Consider the following 17,879-nt stretch of genomic DNA (forward strand, 5'->3'; position numbering starts at 1 on the left):
ACAGTGTGGGCAGGTCCTGTGGGCTGCTGGTGGAATTCCTAGTGGCTGGATCTGTCTGTACTCTTCTGCATCAGCAGGGGTGGGTCCTGTGAGCGACTGGTGGGATTCTTCATGTGGGGAACTGTCCACGCCCTTCCAGGTCAGCAGGGGCAGGGCCTGGCCTCTGCCTATAGGTCTCAAAGAGGTGCCCAGTGCCTGCCTATGGAATCCAAGATGGTGACAGTGACTTGCTTTTGCCCCTGGAATTCCCATAGGCAGTGTCCTGTTGCTTGGGAGCACAGATAGGGAAAGTAGTTATTATGTTGGTCCCACCCCTCTTTTAGTGTGCCTCCCAATAATGGTGCCTTTCTTCTCTGGTGTGCCAAAGCTTCTTACTAGTACACTCTCACTTGCTACGACCCAACCTCCCCAGGCAGTTTCTGCACCTAATCCTTGTCCTCTTCCTGGGACTAAACTTTAGAGCCTGAGCTTCAGCACCCAATCCCCACTCTCACTAAGAGAGGAGTGTCTCAGGTTGGGCAGCACAGATGTGGTGGTGCCAATCTTCTGTGCAGGTTACTCTGCATTTGCCTTACACAAACTGGGTCCTGCTCTCTACTCTGACACTCCAAAATTCCACCTTCCATCCAGTCTAATTTCTCCACTGATGACAAGCCTTCCCAAAGATGTGGGAACCTTTCCTTCTTCACAGCTCCTTCTCCAGGGCTCAGGCCCTGTCCTGATACCTTCTTTTTCTTTTTCCCTTTATTCTATCTGGTTATGTGAAGGTTTTCTTGTCTTTTTTGACCTCTGAGATCCTCTGTTGGTACTCAGTAGCAGTTCTGTGTGAACCTTCCACTTGTAGATATGTTTTCAATGTTTCTTGGAGGGAGGTGAACTCTGCTTCCTACTCTTCTTCCATCTTGATCTATTTCTACTAGTTTTATTTAAGCAGCCGCTTTCATTTAAGCAACCTATGCTTCAGCCAAACTCTACTGTTTCATCTATATGCCCTATACTTTCCCATCTTAGTGATTTGCTTCATATTGCTTCTTTTGTTTAGAATCTGTCAATCAATAGAATCTATACATTAATGGAAGAGTTTCAAGTGGACTATGAACATATAAAAATTATACACAAAACTCTGTGAATCTGGGAATACATGACACACTTTTTTTTTTTTTCCCCCGGAGGAGAGGGTCCTTAGGTTCTCAAAAGAGCCTGTGACTAAAAAACAACAAAAGGTAGCAATTACTTGCTAAGTATCTCTGCTTTCCTCTCCCCCTTTAAATAAACAAATCCTATTCATTTTTATTGCCCAGTTTAAATTCTATCTTCTTCATAAGACCTCCCCCTTTATATGTAAATAATCTCTTCTTTGCCTTAATTATCAAATTCAATTTATGTTTAAGTTCTTAAAGTGCTTTTCAATTTCCATCATGTATTACAGTTATAAATATATTTTTAATGGAAAGAGTTTTAGAGTTGGACATATATACATTTGACTCAGTTATATAGCTTGATAATTTTGTGGACTTGAACAAGACCCTGAACATCTCTCTCTTTTTTTTTTTTAATTTAATTTTATTTTTAAACTTTACATAATTGTATTAGTTTTGCCAAATATCAAAATGAATCCGCCACAGGTAAACATGTGTTCCCCATCCTGAACCCTCCTCCCTCCTCCCTCCCCATACCATCCCTCTGGGTCGTCCCAGTGCACTAGCCACAAGCATCCAGTATCGTGCATCGAACCTGGACTGGCAACTCGTTTCATACATGATATTTTACATGTTTCAATGCCATTCTCCCAAATCTTCCCACCCTCTCCCTCTCCCACAGAGTCCATAAGACTGTTCTATACATCGGTGTCTCTTTTGCCGTCTCGTACACAGGATTATTGTTACCATCTTTCTAAATTCCATATATATGCATTATTATACTGTATCGGTGTTTTTCTTTCTGGCTTACTTCACTCTGTATAATAGGCTCCAGTTTCATCCATCTCATTAGAACTGATTCAAATGTATTCTTTTTAATGGCTGAGTAATACTCCATTGTGTATATGTACCACAGCTTTCTTATCCATTCATCTGCTGATGGACATCTAGGTTGCTTCCATGTCCTGGCTATTATAAACAGTCCTGCTATGAACATTGGGGTACACGCGTCTCTTTCCCTTCTGGTTTCCTCAGTGTGTATGCCCAGCAGTGGGATTGCTGGATCATAAGGCAGTTCTATTTCCAGTTTTTTAAGGAATCTCCACACTGTTCTCCATAGTGGCTGTACTAGTTTGCATTCCCACCAACAGTGTAAGAGGGTTCCTTTTTCTCCACACCCTCTCCAGCATTTATTATTTGTAGACTTTCGGATCGCAGCCATTCTGACTGGTGTGAAATGGTACCTCATAGTGGTTTTGATTTGCATTTCTCTGATAATGAGTGATGTTGAGCATCTTTTCATGTGTTTGTTAGCCATCTGTATGTCTTCTTTGGAGAAATGTCTATTTAGTCCTTTGGCCCATTTTTTGATTGGGTCATTTATTTTTCTGGAGTTGAGCTGTAGGAGTTGCTTGTATATTTTTGAGATTAGTTGTTTGTCAGTTGCTTCATTTGCTATTATTTTCTCCCATTCTGAAGGCTGTCTTTTCACCTTGCTAATAGTTTCCTTTGATGTGCAGAAGCTTTTAAGTTTAATTAGGTCCCATTTGTTTATTTTTGCTTTTATTTCCAATATTCTGGGAGGTGGGTCATAGAGGATCCTGCTGTGATGTATGTCAGAGAGTGTTTTGCCTATGTTCTCCTCTAGGAGTTTTATAGTTTCTGGTCTTACATTTAGATCTTTAATCCATTTGGAGTTGATTTTTGTGTATGGTGTTAGAAAGTGTTCTAGTTTCATTCTTTTACAAGTGGTTGACCAGATTTCCCAGCACCACTTGTTAAAGAGATTGTCTTTAATCCATTGTATATTCTTGCCTCCTTTGTCAAAGATAAGGTGTCCATATGTACGTGGATTTATCTCTGGGCTTTCTGTTTTGTTCCATTGATCTATATTTCTGTCTTTGTGCCAGTACCATACTGTCTTGATGACTGTGGCTTTGTAGTAGAGCCTGAAGTCAGGTAGGTTGATTCCTCCAGTTCCATTCTTCTTTCTCAAGATCGCTTTGGCTATTCGAGGTTTTTTGTATTTCCATCCAAATTGTGAAATTATTTGTTCTAGCTCTGTGAAGAATACTGTTGGTAGCTTGATAGGGACTTCATTGAATCTATAAATTGCTTTGGGCAGTATACTCATTTTCACTCTATTGATTCTTCCAATCCATGAACATGGTACATTTCTCCATCTATTAGTGTCCTCTTTGATTTCTTTCACCAGTGTTTTATAGCTTTCTATATATAGGTCTTTAGTTTCTTTAGGTAGATATATTCCTAAGTATTTTATTCTTTCCGTTGCAATGGTGAATGGAATTGTTTCCTTAATTTCTCTTTCTGTTTTCTCATTATTAGTGTATAGGAATGCAAGGGATTTCTGGGTGTTGATTTTATATCCTGCAACTTTACTATAGTCATTGATTAGTTCTAGTAATTTTCTGGTGGAGTCTTTAGGGTTTTCTATGTAGAGGATCATGTCATCTGCAAACAGTGAGAGTTTTACTTCTTCTGTTCCAATTTGGATTCCTTTTGTTTCTTTTTCTGCTCTGATTGCTGTGGCCAAAACTTCCAAAACTATGTTGAATAGTAATGGTGAAAGTGGGCACCCTTGTCTTGTTCCTGACTTTAGAGGAAACGCTTTCAATTTTTTACCATTGAGGATAATGTTTGCTGTGGGTTTGTCATATATAGCTTTTATTATGTTGAGGTATGTTCCTTGTATTCCTGCTTTCTGGAGAGTTTTTTATCATAAATGGGTGTTGAATTTTGTCAAAGGCTTTCTCTGCATCTACTGAGATGATCATATGGTTTTTATTTTTCAATTTGTTAATGTGGTGTATTACATTGATTGATTTGCGGATATTGAAGAATCCTTGCATCCCTGGGATAAAGCCCACTTGGTCATGGTGTATGATCTTTTTAATGTGTTGTTGGATTCTGATTGCTAGAATTTTGTTCAGGATTTTTGCATCTATGTTCCTCAGTGATATTGGCCTGTAGTTTTCTTTTTTTGTGGGATCTTTGTCAGGTTTTGGTATTAGGGTGATGGTGGCCTCATAGAATGAGTTTGGAAGTTTACCTTTCTCTGCAATTTTCTGGAAGAGTTTGAGCAGGATAGGTGTTAGCTCTTCTCTAAATTTTTGGTAGAATTCAGCTGTGAAGCCATCTGGACCTGGGCTTTTGTTTACTGGAAGATTTTTGTTTACAGTTTCAATTTCTGTGCTTGTGATGGGCCTGTTAAGATTTTCTATTGCTTCCTGGTCGAGTTTTGGAAAGTTGTACTTTTCTCAGAATTTGTCCATTTCTTCCATGTTGTCCATTTTATTGGCATATAATTGTTGATAGTAGTCTCTTATGATCCTTTGTATTTCTGTGTTGTCTGTTGTGATCTCTCCATTTTCATTTCTAATTTTATTGATTTGATTTTTCTCCCTTTGTTTCTTGATGAGTCTGGCTAATGGTTTGTCAATTTTATTTATCCTTTCAAAGAACCAGCTTTTGGTTTTGTTGATTTTTGCTATGGTCTCTTTTGTTTCTTTTGCATTTATTTCTGCTCTAATTTTTAAGATTTCTTTCCTTCTACTAACCCTGGGGTTCTTCATTTCTTCCTTTTCTAGTTGCTTTAGGTGTAGAGTTAGGTTATTTATTTGACTTTTTTCTTGTTTCTTGAGGTGTGCCTGTATTGCTATGAACTTTCCCCTTAGGACTGCTTTTACCATGTCCCACAGGTTTTGGGTTGTTGTGTTTTCATTTTCATTCGTTTCTATGCAAATTTTGATTTCTTTTTTGATTTCTTCTGTGATTTGTTGGTTATTCAGCAGCGTGTTGTTCAGCCTCCATATGTTGGAATTTTTAATAGTTTTTCTCCTGTAATTGAGATCTAATCTTACTGCATTGTGGTCAGAAAAGATGCTTGGAATGATTTCTATTTTTTTGAATTTACCAAGGCTAGCTTTATGGCCCAGGATGTGATCTATCCTGGAGAAGGTTCCATGTGCACTTGAGAAAAAGGTGAAATTCATTGTTTTGGGATGAAGTGTCCTATAGATATCAATTAGGTCTAACTGGTCTATTGTATCATTTAAAGTTTGTGTTTCCTTGTTAATTTTCTGTTTAGTTGATCTATCCATAGGTGTGAGTGGAGTATTAAAGTCTCCCACTATTATTGTGTTATTGTTAATTTCGCCTTTCATACTTGTTAGCATTTGTCTTACATACTGTGGTGCTCCCGTGTTGGGTGCATATATATTTATCTTGATGAAAGTGAAAGAGGAGAGTGAAAAAGTTGGCTAAAAGCTCAACATTCAGAAAACGAAGATCATGGCATCCAGTCCCATCACTTCATGGCAAATAAATGGGGAAACAGGGGAAACAGTGTCAGACTTTATTTTTCTGGGCTCCAAAATCACTTCAGATGGTGATTGCAGCCATGAAATTAAAAGATGCTTACTCCTTGGAAGGAAAGTTATGACCAACCTAGATAACGTATTCAAAAGCAGAGTCATTACTTTGCCAACAAAGGTTCGTCTAGTCAAGGCTATGGTTCTTCCTGTCGTCATGTATGGATGTAAGATTTGGACTGTGAAGAAAGCTGAGTGCTGAAGAATTGATGCTTTTGAACTGTGGTGTTGGAGAAGACTCTTGAGAGTCCCTTGGACTGCAAGGAGATCCAACCAGTCCATCCTAAAGGAGATCATCCCTGGGTGTTCATTGGAGGGACTGATGCTGAAGCTGAAACTCCAGTACTCTGGCCACCTGGTGTGAAGAGCTGACTCATTGGAAAAGACCCTGATGCTTGGAAGGATTGGGGGCAGGAGGAGAAGGGGACAACAGAGGACAAAATGGCTGGATGGCATCACCGACTCGATGGACATGAGTTTGGGTAAACTCCAGGAGTTGGTGATGGACAGGGAGGCCTTGTGTGCTGCAATTCAGGGGGTTGCAGAGTCGGACACGACTGAGTGACTGAACTGAACTGATCCCACAGTTTGGGTTTCTATCTCAGGTTAGCTCCCTCAGATTATTCCTCAGGGCATGCAGGCCCGGTCCCCACCCTAAGCATGCATTCCACGCCTCCCTGTTCAGGCCCTGCTTGCTGCTGGCGGACTCAAGCGTCCAGGCTACCTCTCCACTGGAAGTCTGGCTAGGCACATAATCTGTGGGTTCTTTTTTTTTCTCTCCCAGTTACGTTGCTTTCCGAGATTCCAAAACTTCCCACAGACCTGCGGGTGAGAGGGTTTCCTGGTGTTTGGAAACTTCTCCTTCATGACTCCCTCCCCAGGATGGGTCTCTGTCCCTAACTCTTTTGTCTCTCTTTATATCTTTTATATTTTGTCCTACTTCCCTTTGAAGAGAATGGGCTGCCTTTCTGGGTACCTGGTGTCCTCTGCCAGCATTCAGAATTTGTTTTGTGGAATTTTCTCAGTGCTGAAATGATCTTTCAATGATTTTGTGGGGGAGAAAGTGGTATCCCCATCCTATTCCTCCACCATCTTCTGCACTCCCCCCCCCCCAAGTCTATTCTTTACATCTGTGTTTCTTCTTTTGCCCTAGTTGATTCTATCCTCAGCCACTGTGAGCTGGGTGACCTCCAGTCCCTTGTCTCCAGGTTTGAGAGTCTTTGGGCAGACCAAATGGAACATTCATGTACAAGGTTGCTGATATAAATCACGTAGGGGAAAAAAATTCATTTTGGTGTGGTCATCGTGTCAACTCCTAGTATTTCAGTTCAGCATGACCACATATATAAATCTCCTTTAAGGAACCAGAAAAGGGATATATGAAATAACATTTCTAAGAGGCATGGTCACTTGCTTTTATTAATAATTACTACTTGCAAAGCCTGGAAGTGCTTAAGATGTTCATATTTTTTGAACGATTGACTGGCTCCTTTATTTATACATATAAGAAAAAAAGCCAAGTGGGGAGAGGAAATCGTCTGTTGCTGCAGAAATGTGAAAGTCACATTTTTGGCACTGTGCCTTGGTTGATGTCATTCTGAGGAATGTGCTAAAGGCCATGATTTTCCAGAGGGAGCAGATATTCTTTTCATAGAAGGCTGTTTGTGGGCACTTATTGCCCTCTCTGAAGTCAGGCGAAAACCAAGTTAGGCCTTTTTCTGCCATGTTTGGCAGTACCAAGTCAGGCCCACTTTGAAACAAAAGTCCAAAATCTTTGCTGGTCACTGTGCCCAGCCACTCCCTGAACCTTCTTATACCTTCTGACTATTCTCTTTAGGGGCCTCTTAGCTGCTTGGCCTTTGTTCAGGCTGCTGGTAAGGTTGATTTTCCCCTGCTGTGTGAAAGCACTAAGGGCTGCCAGGGGTGTTGTGTGTATTTAAGGGCCGTCCCTGAGCTGACTCCTGAGGTAGATCACAATGCCGCAGGTGGTGTGTTGGCTTGGGACTTGAATCCAGCTGTTTTCATTCCCTCTTACCTCCTAAATGGTCTCAAAGCAAGATGGGTTTACAGACACTACCCCTTCCTTCCTTGCTGAACCTGATCTTCATCATCTGATATGAAGGTACCCAGAGACCCTTTAGAAACTACTTGTCATTGTCTAGAAGACTTTACTTGGGTCCATCTATCATCAAAGAGAGATTTTTGCATTACGAAATTGGTTAGAAGTTTATTGTGAGCCACACAAGGTCAGACCTCAGTTATTATTTCTATCACCCCCTTAGCACATAGGCAGACATTTAAACTTAAGGATCATTCCCATCTTCTTACCTATGTTTCTACCTTAATTAAAATATGTTTTACTATATGCCTTGCACAAAACTACTCATACCTAGCTCACTTTTGTAGTCTCATCTGGTTCAGGCCCCTCTGCTTAGCTCTTAAGGTCCTCTAACATTTAACTCCAACTTTTATTTCCTGTCCCACAGCACTCATTCTTTACAATATTTGTAGCCATTTATTCCTTTCAAAAAGGAAAAGCTAATTAAGAAAAATTAATGCTCTAATGGAGGCATAAAACAAAGCACAGGGATAGCCCCCAAACAGCTGAGATCAGTTCTGTTTGAGGAAGTCAGAAAGAAAGTCTCACAGATGAGATGATGCTTAAAGGTGGGTCTCTAACATTCAGAAAGAGCCCACCAAGAAAATATACTTCAGTGAGAAGTAAAAGAACAGTTTTCCAGGAGTCTGTGGGGCCATTATCCTTTTCTTGGAAGTGGTAGTTAGAGCTTTTCTCACAGCCTTATCCTTGCACCCTGCTGTAAGCTTCCTTGGAGCCAAGGAATCATATCTTATAAAGTATCAACAGTAGGGTATAGGTTCTTAGGTAATGTCTAGCTCAATTAATTTATTTTACTGATGAGGAATCTAAAAACAAACAAAAAAAGGAAAGGTTAGTTACCTTGTAACACACAGCTAGTTAGTGGCAGAGGTAGAACTGGAGGTAGAAGGACTCCTGGACTCTCACTACAGGGCTCTTTCCACTAGATTGCTTTGTGGTGTTAGCATGTCCCAGTTGTCCCTTTGATCTCCCCCTCTGAGAGCTCCCATCAGCCTCAGTTCACTCAAGGCTGGTTCCCTTTCAAGACCAGACAGAAATGTTTGTTGCCACTGACTCCCTATATAACTTTAGGAAAACTACATTCCTTCTTTTGACCTTAGTCTTTAGTTTCCTCATCTAAACATGAATGATGGTTAACTAATAGATTTCTATAGCTAGGTCTTATTTAGAGCAGCACAGAGCCAGTAGTTTGTACAGGAGCTTGACTTTTTTTGTGTATTTGCTGGAGTGGAGTATAGGGATCTGAATGGAGCTGAATGAAAGGAGTGAAAAAATGTAGTGGGGACTGAGACATTGAAGGCTTCCCACTGGCTTAAAAACAGATACATAATCCAAGTTTAGTTCTCTTATTTTTAATGTGATAAACATGAGGCTCGAGTTGGAGTAGGGGAAGTTCTCATAGGAATTAATGAGGATATGGGCCTGGAATCCAGGTCTTCTGACTCCAGATACAATACTTTCTACCAGCCCATACTGCCTCATTGACCTGATTATGTCCTGTCCAGTGAAGGGTTTCCCTGGTGGCCTAAACAGTAAAGAATCTGCCCGCAATACGGGAGACCCAGGTTCAATCCCAGGGTCAGGAAGATCCCCTGGAGAAAGGAATGACAATCTACTCCAGTATTCTTGCCTGGAGAATTCCATGGACAGAGGAGCCTGGCAGGCTACAGTTCATGGGGTTGCAAAGAGTCAGACATGACTGATCAACTAACAAGAAATCAAGCGTCTGTTACAGGGTTTAGTTTCAATTTGTACAGATTGTTCACAGATGGCCATTGTGAAGGGAGATAGTTCAGAGTTTGAGGGTGGGGAATGGTGTACTTACCTCTTCAGACCCCATTTGGGGGTTTTGAAGACTTCATTGGACTTAAACCCCAAGATGTATAGGGCTCAGGGCTTGCTTATCCCTTTTCCCCTCTCTTCTAATTGCTTTCTGTTCACTGTCTCTCCTCTCATCTCTTTTAGTTTCCATATGACTACACTCTTCTAGTCATAAACAGAAATTATCAATCACTGGGTTAGTTTACCTCTATTTTCCCACTATCCCTCAAAGGAGCAGAATATCCCACAAACCACTTTTGCCTTTGCTTTTAATTTCATGTTGCTTAAGATTAATTGGTTTTGTGTTCTCCTAGAATGCTCTGGTAGAAAAAGGAGACAAACTGAGGCTTCTTCCTTTTTGGAAAAGAACTTGGCTTATATTATATAGGTAATGTCTCATTCATCACAATACTTCCCAGCACTTTTATTCTTTGGATTGTTTCAAGTGGTCTCCAAGCCATTAGTACTTTTTCCTGGTAGGGGAAGCATGTGCATCTGCTTTTGCTTTTTTTTGGTAGATGGGGGAGATCAGGAGTTTAGTTATGAACATGTTGAATTTGAGAGGTCTATTTTGACATCTGAGTAGATATGTTGAATAAGCAAATGGATTTATGAGTCTGGAATTTGATAAACACTTTTGGTTGGAGATATAATTTAGGAGTCATTGGCAAACAGGTGACATTTTAAGCCATCAGAACTGATGAGATAAACTAGGGAGAGAAATGTAGAGAGAAAAAGAGTTCCATGAAAGTTCTCAGCCCATCATTTATCAAGGAACTGGGAAGCAGTGGAGGCTAATCCTCTTGGAGGAAGTAGTTTTTATTTTCCCCAGATTGGTAATATTTGATTTCTAAGTGTGGTGCCATAGAAAGAGTGAGGCCACTGGTTTAATGTATACCTTGGGTAAGTAACCCACATGTTCTGGATCTCAGTTTTCTCACCTGTATAATGAGAGGGTTAAATGCGATGATCTGATGTTCTAGAATGGTTTATCATTTCTAGTAATGGAATTGGCAAATGACTCTCAACATGTGCTATCTGTTGAGGTGACAAGCATGTGAAGGAACTGTGTAAAATGACAAATTCTATACAAATGATGACTGCCATCATAATTATTATGTCTTCCATATTTATTTATTTTTGGCTGCCCTAGGTCTTCATTGCTGTGCACAGGCTTCCTCTAGTTGTGGTGAGAAGAGGATACTCTTTAGTTGCAGTCCAGGGGTTTCTTGTGGTGATGGCTTCTTTTGCAGTAGAGCAAGGGCTCTAGGCTGCTTGGGCTCAGTAGTTGCAATGCATGCTCTTCAGTAGTTGCAACACATGGGCTTAGTAGTTGTGGCTACTGGGCTCTAGAGTGTGGTCTGTGTTGTGGTGCATGGGCTTAGTTGCCCCACGGCATGTGGAATCTTCCCAGACCAGGAATCAAATCTATGACCCTTGCATTGGCAGGCAGATCTTTAACCACTGGACCACCAGGGAAGTCTGTTATGTTCTCTCTCATCTGTGAGATGTTGATGTGTAAAGGGGCTTCCCAGGTGGCGTTAGTGGTAAAGAACCCACTTGCCAATGCAAGAGATGCAAGAGATGCAGGTTTAATCCCTGGTTCAGGAAGATCCCCTGGAGGAGGGCATGGCAATCCACTCCAATAGCCTGGAGGGCTCCTCAGGGCGACCATGGGGTGGCCAAAAGCCAGACACAATGGAAGTGATGGAGCACACATGATCTGTAAAGATCACTGACCTAGAGTGTCTGCACACCTGAAATTTCTCTTCCAGCTCTGGCTCTAAGTCATTATATGATCTTGAATATGATCCTTTCCTTCTCTGGTCCTCAGTTTTCACATCTATAAAATGAAGGTTTTGTTTTCTGCCAGTGATTTTTAATATTTCAAAAAACAGAGATATATTTTTCAAATGAAGTTGACATAACTTCTCTCATTGAAGAGTAGTAGGTCGAGTGGGGGTCAAGGTTCAGGTTCACCTCAGAGGAATCTCTTGAGTCACTTCTAGAACCCCAGAACACAAAGGAGTGTAGTTTGATATTCGACAGAGTTCTCAAAGCCCTAGTTGAATTGGAAATTCAGACATTCTGTAGTTTGAGGGTACCCTTGTCATTAGTATAAAGTTCAGAGGTTAGTGAACTTTTTCTGTAAAGGGTCAGATAGTATTCTAGGCTTTGTGAACCACTACAGTCTGTCTTCTCCTCTTCTACCTTCTCCTTTCTTTTCCTCCCTCTCCCCTCCATCTCCTATTTCCCCTCCCCTTCCTCCTCCTCCTCCTCCCTCTTCTCCTTTTCTTTCTTCTTCAAATCCATTTAAAATATAAAAGCCATTCTTAGCTCATGGACACTAAAAAAACAAGCCATGGACAAAATCTAGCATGCGGGCCACAGGTTGACAACCCCTGGATAATCTATGGTGTGACTGCAGCACTGAGCCCCAGTGACCAGATGTACAATGGTAAGACTGTAAACTATCCTCCATCCCCAATAGGACCTATATATATATATATATATCTTGCAATTTTCAGACTGTTCTTGGTTGGACCTGGGGAAGGTGGTGGAAGGTGTAGGTCACAGGTGGAACCTGAACCTCAGACCCATCTGGGGCCCTACTTGAAGCAAACCAGCTCCCCTCCCCTACAATCCCATTGCCTGAGCTGGGCCCTTCCATGTGCACACAGCCTCGGGGAAGGCAGAGCTAGTAATAGTGGCCCAAGCTGGCTTGGGGCCAAGAAGTTTGGCTATTTGTTGCAGACACAGCTGGGAGGGTGTGGGGCAAAGGGGATCATCCAAATATCAAAGTCCAGGCTGAGAGGAGGAGAGGCCTAATTGAGATCAGATGTCTCTGTAGAGCAATAACACTGCCACCTGGTTATGAGCACCTTAGCTTTGCAGAACCCAAAGGGGTTTTCCAGACAGTATTTAATTTTATCTTCACTGGACTCTTGGGAAGGAGGAAAAAGGGAAGGTGGTTTAGCTGTGGTGATGAAGAAAGAATTCTGGCTTAAGAATCAGGAGCCACAGCTTGGTCACTGACCTGTGAGGTAACCTTGGACAAGTCTCTTTCTTTCCCTGGGCCTCATTTTCCTCATTTGTGAAGTGGTGGGATTGGACCAAGTCAGTGATTCTTGAAATGTGATCCCTGGATGAGCAGCAGCTGTATCACCTGGGAACTTGCTAGAAATGCCAATTCTCAGGCTCCATCCCAGACCAGAAAATCAGACACTCTCTGGGTGGGGCCAGGAAATGTGTGTTTTAACAAGCACCATCCCTCCAGGCAAGAACCACTGGACTGGAATTATCTAAGGACATTCCAGCTTAGATTATCTAATTGTGTAAGACAATGGATGTAAAAATACATTTTAAACTGTACCCCATACCTTTCAGGGATGATGGTAGTGATGATGATAAGGATGATGTTCCTGTTGACTTTATACTTCAGCAGCCAAGTTTATTCCCTAAGGCAGAACCCTATTACCCCACACCTCATCCCCTATGGAGTTTCTCTCAAGTCCTGTAAGACAGAGATGCCCTAAGGAGCTTATACACTGTGTGAGTAGGTAAATTAGACAAGGCAAACTGTTTCAGATGGTTGACAGAGATGAAGTCACAAGGCAACTATTTTGAAGAGCCAGAGAATAGGCACAGCCAGTATTAGAGATGGTGTGTATGTGTAGTTGGGGGAGAAATTCACTGCAATCTGGGGAGCTGTGACATTGGCGAGAACTTGTATAATGAGTAGTGAGGTCTTAAAGAATGGGGAAGATTTAAACACTTTCCACAAAGGTGGGAGGACTTTATAAGGGATGAGCATGAAGGTGAGGCACACCAAAGGAAAAAAAAAAAGCATGTGACCTCAGCTTCTTATAGCATTAGGACTAGAAGGATCCTTACATTTATTCAGGATTCAAGATGATTCCCTAGGTGCTGGATGTAACACCAGGCATTTCCTTATCATTCTGGAAAACATATTGAAAAAACAGTGAATATGGGTAATGTTATATGGAGGACCTAAACTCTATTCTAGAATATAAAAATTAAGTCATTCACAAACATTTATATGTTAATTTAGTAACAAATTGATTTTAACACACTTTCCAAGTGATTCAAAACTTCAGACATTCTGGTTGAATAAATGACTCACACAATGTCACTCAGAAAGTTAATGGGACTGGAAGCCATTTCTCCTAATTTCTAGTCCAGTGTGTTGCCCTTGTAATCTGTATTTGGTCTGAAATTTCTGGAATGGAGCAGTTTGCCCAAAATCCAGTGTTTAGAAGGCATATGTTTGAGGTACAGTTGGAGGGAGCTAGGGAAGTGCTAGGGAGAACCTGGAATGCCAGGCTGAGGCTTCTTAAATTTTCTCCCGTAGCTAATGGGATATTGATAAAGGTTCTGGATCTGTGGCGTGGCATAACCTACAATTTAGGGATGTTACTCAAATGATGTAGTACAGCAGTACCTGCTGGATTGCAGTGGGAGTGTACTTGAAAGGAGCAATGCAACTTGTAGCCCCCAAAGTAGGCTGGAAATGCCACAGACCCACTGTCCTTCCCATTCCATCAGTACATTTTTATTTTTAACAGAAGAAACAATGTGCTGCAAAACATGGATTTTCTTCTGGTATTTCAGCCATTAGTAATGGGAATATTTGGGAGCTGGAGCTTTCCTGGTCCTGGAACATAGTGCTGTGGAGACCTCCTCCCTAAATTGCACTCACACCAACCCTTACTAAAGCTCAGTGCTCTTCTCTGCACTCTGGTGTCATTTTGCACTCAGATTTCTATGTATTATAAGCCAGGGTTCCAGAGCTTAGGGGATACTTCAGGCTTTCTTTCATTGCTCTCACAATTATGTAAACCCAGAGAAGTTACTTGTACATATTACTGTGCTAGTTGCATCACCCAGTCAGCTTCAGAGATACTAGCTCTAAGTTTCACAATTTACAGCTTTCAAAGCTCACTCATACCCATTATCTCATTTGGTTCTCATAAAGCCTTGTGATGTGGGCTGAGCTTATTCAATTTATAATTTAATGGGATGAAACTGAAGACCCGAGTAGGGGAAGTAACTTGTCATGCAGCCAGTAAGTAGCACAGCTCACTTATTCTGCCTTCCAGGCAATACTCTGTGCTTCCACTTGTGCTGTTGGAATTGTGGTGATCATTTTTATGAGCATTTTTAGTAAAAAACCCTAAAGAGATCAATCAGGGCCCAAGCTGTGGTATAGAAGGAAACAGAAAGTCAGGAAAACAAATTTCTCATTTCCAGCTGTGAGCCCTTCCCTCAATACCATAATCTCTCCTTTGAGTATACTGAAAAACCTTGTGGGAAAATCCATGGCTCTACCTGCTCATAGCCCTGTACTATGGTTTCTCTGGGTTAGAATGTATTACAATACATAGTACTCTGGGTTAGAATGTATTACATTTGCCTTCAGCCTGCCATGTTTCCTTTCTGCCATTTTCTCTCCTCACCATGGGTCACTGCAACAAAGGTACGGCCAAGGGACTCCTCTTCTCTGGCCTACTGCAAGTGGTGAGGCTCACAGCCCCAGATCTTCCTTGCACAGTACAAAAAGCTAATCACTGACCGAGAGACCTGGTCACCACTAAATGTAGACAGCTTTTAAAATATGGATGGCACAGGGTCTTTGGCTGAAGTTGTGTTGGCCCGATCTTTCTGAAAGTCTGACTTGGCCCTCAGTGTGAGCCAAAGGCAACACCAACCAGAGTAGCATCAGCCTGGCTTTCAGAGTTCATACAATGTCATGCTGTCTAGATTTTCATCATGAATGTTCCCAAGACTCAGATGCAAAGAGAAATGGGTTGATTTCAACTGGAAAATATTCCTGCCATCTCAACATTCTCTGGAATAACCTGCTTGCAGCTGTCATGGGGCGGCACCCTCCCTGTAAAGTGTAGCTTTTCCAAGGCTCAAACTCCAGGGATCTGGAGGGGAAGAAGAAGAGGGAGCCAAATTCTGTATACCTATGCCCCCAGCCTGGATAGTGCATGCATTTTTTAGGCCTGAAATTTGGTGGTTGTGCTTGGGGTTGAGGGTGAGGTAGAGAGGTTCATGGAACAGCCTCCTATGGGGTGGATCTCTACTTGCAGCTTGCTGCATTTCTTTAACTCACTGGCTTCCAACAGGAAGAAGTCATTTTCCGATGGAGAGACAGATTCCCTTGGATAGAAACTGGTTGTCTTGGGGGCAACAGACCTGGGATTAGTTCTTGGGTCTGCCATCAACTTGCATTGTGACTTTATGCAATCAGTCATCACCTCTTTGTGTTTTAGCTTCTTCCATTTAAAGTGGAGCTACCAATACAAATTCTAAATATATGGAAAGAGAACAAGAGATGAATGTGCTAGGGGAGATGAAGGAATGCTAGGAATTTGTTCATACCTCCTCCAGACCCATGGAACTAAACTAGTTGCTCTTTTTTCCTTTCCCCCTCTCCCATGGTGTTGGTAGAATGGCAGGTTATGGGAACATCTCCAAGGATTTAGATAGTCATAAGGCAAAGGGAAGAATGGTGTTATAAGCGGTGGCATAACCCAATATGAAAGTGGGGATACCCTAAAATCTTATCAAGGAGATGTTGACAGTCAGTTGGAAACAAAGTCCTATGATAATGGGAAACAAAATGTTGGGATCAGGGGTAACACACAGGATGCCAGGAAGATAGAGAGTTGTTGTTATTTAGTAACTAAGTCATGTCTGACTCTTTGTGACCCCATGGACTGCAGTGCACCAGGTTTCTCTGTCCTTCACTATCTCCTGGGGTTTGCTCAAATTCATGTCCATTAAGTCGGTGACCCTATCTAACCATCTCATCCTCTGCCACTCCCTCCTCCTTTGCCTTCAGTGTTTCCCCAAAATGTAAAGAGTAACAAAGACAAACTTTATTGCCTCTTGCCATTATGCCATGGACTTGCACTAATGCTACTCTAGAAATTGCCTTCATTGGCCACCTGGATTGTCAGAACCTAGGCTTAGCTTTGATATCTTTCAAGTCTATTATTTCCTTTGGACCAGAGTAGTATTTGGTTGCATATACCTGAGAGTGGGTGTCAAAGAGTAGAGAACAAACAGCTCCCGCCCTAGCATCAGGGCTTGCTTTGGGTCTACTTGTGCTCTGGTGCTCTTATCTCTGAATTACTGGCCTCCTGAGATCTACATAGGTGCTATCCAGTATGGTAGCCACTAGCCATATGAACAGCCCTGAATTGCTTATGAGAAGGCTTGGAGAACAGTATAGATGGTTTAGGGGCAAGCAGCCCAGTACTGCTATGAGACCTCAGGGTTCATATCCTCCTGAGAGTAAAGTAAGATTTTTTTTTTTCTTTACAAGGGCCCTTACATAGAGCATTTTAAAAAAGAAAGAAAGAAAGAAAGCTGAAAAAATATTATTGGACTAGGCATCTTATCACCTGTTGATCACTCATTTGTGCTTGCAGTGAGTCTAAACCCATGAGTTATCCTCAGTCCTCCTGTTTCATAGCTCTTTGTACCTTAGAAAAAAGCATTCACAGCCATTGTTTCATTTGAGTCTCCCTAATATGACAGAGGCAAGTACACTAGCAGTTGTTATATCCATCAGACCCACTAAGAAACTGTGGCTTAGCAATGAAGTGATGGCCAAGGGCCTCTAGTTATTAAGTGATAGTGCCAGACTGAGAATGGAAAAAACTCCAGCAGCATCCTTGAGTACTTTCTTTCTATTTCTAGTCAACTGCCAAATCTGAGTGATTTTCTTCAATACCTCCTTCTCAATCAATCCACTTTTCTCCATCATGATTGTCACCACTGTGGCCCAAACCCTTCAGTCTACCTTCCACATAGTAATCAGAGTGGTCTTTTTAACATGTTAAGCTGATTGTGCACTCTCTTGTTTAAAACTTTTTGCAATTACTCAGGATAAAAAGAAACCTCTTGTATAATTTGCCAACACATATACTAAAATTGGAATGATACAGAGAAGATTAACATGGTCCCTGTGTAAGGATGACACACAAATTCATGAACTGTTCCATAATATTTAAGGCTTCCCTGTTGGCTCAGACAGTAAAAAATCTGCCCACAGTGCAGGAGACCTGGATTCAATCCCTGGGTTGGGAAGACCCCCTGGAGAAGAAAATGGCAACCCAATCCAATATTCTTGCCTGGAGAGTTCTGTGGATAGAGGAACCTGGTGGGCTACAGTTCATGGGGTCACAAAGAGTCAGACACGACTGAGGGACTAATACTTCCACTACACACTTGTATATATGAACCACAATTTTTTTTACCTCTTCATCTGCCGATGGACATCTGGGTTGCTTCTAAGTCCTGGCTATTGTAAATAGTGTTGAAATGGACACTGGGTTAAAAGAAAGTGAAAGTGTTAGTCGCTCAGTTGTGTCC

At 41.7% G+C, this 17,879-nt stretch overlaps 1 non-coding gene across 1 annotated transcript; it reads left to right on the plus strand.

The window, feature by feature from the left end:
* Positions 1-17,410: 17,410 nt before the first annotated feature.
* LOC129640449 (U6 spliceosomal RNA) lies at positions 17,411-17,515 on the plus strand. The gene has a single exon (XR_008708819.1). It is a non-coding gene; the product is annotated as a U6 spliceosomal RNA (small nuclear RNA).
* Positions 17,516-17,879: the final 364 nt, after the last annotated feature.

Source organism: Bubalus kerabau, chromosome X (assembly GCF_029407905.1).
Source record: "Bubalus kerabau isolate K-KA32 ecotype Philippines breed swamp buffalo chromosome X, PCC_UOA_SB_1v2, whole genome shotgun sequence".
Classification (NCBI taxonomy): domain Eukaryota; kingdom Metazoa; phylum Chordata; class Mammalia; order Artiodactyla; family Bovidae; genus Bubalus; species Bubalus kerabau.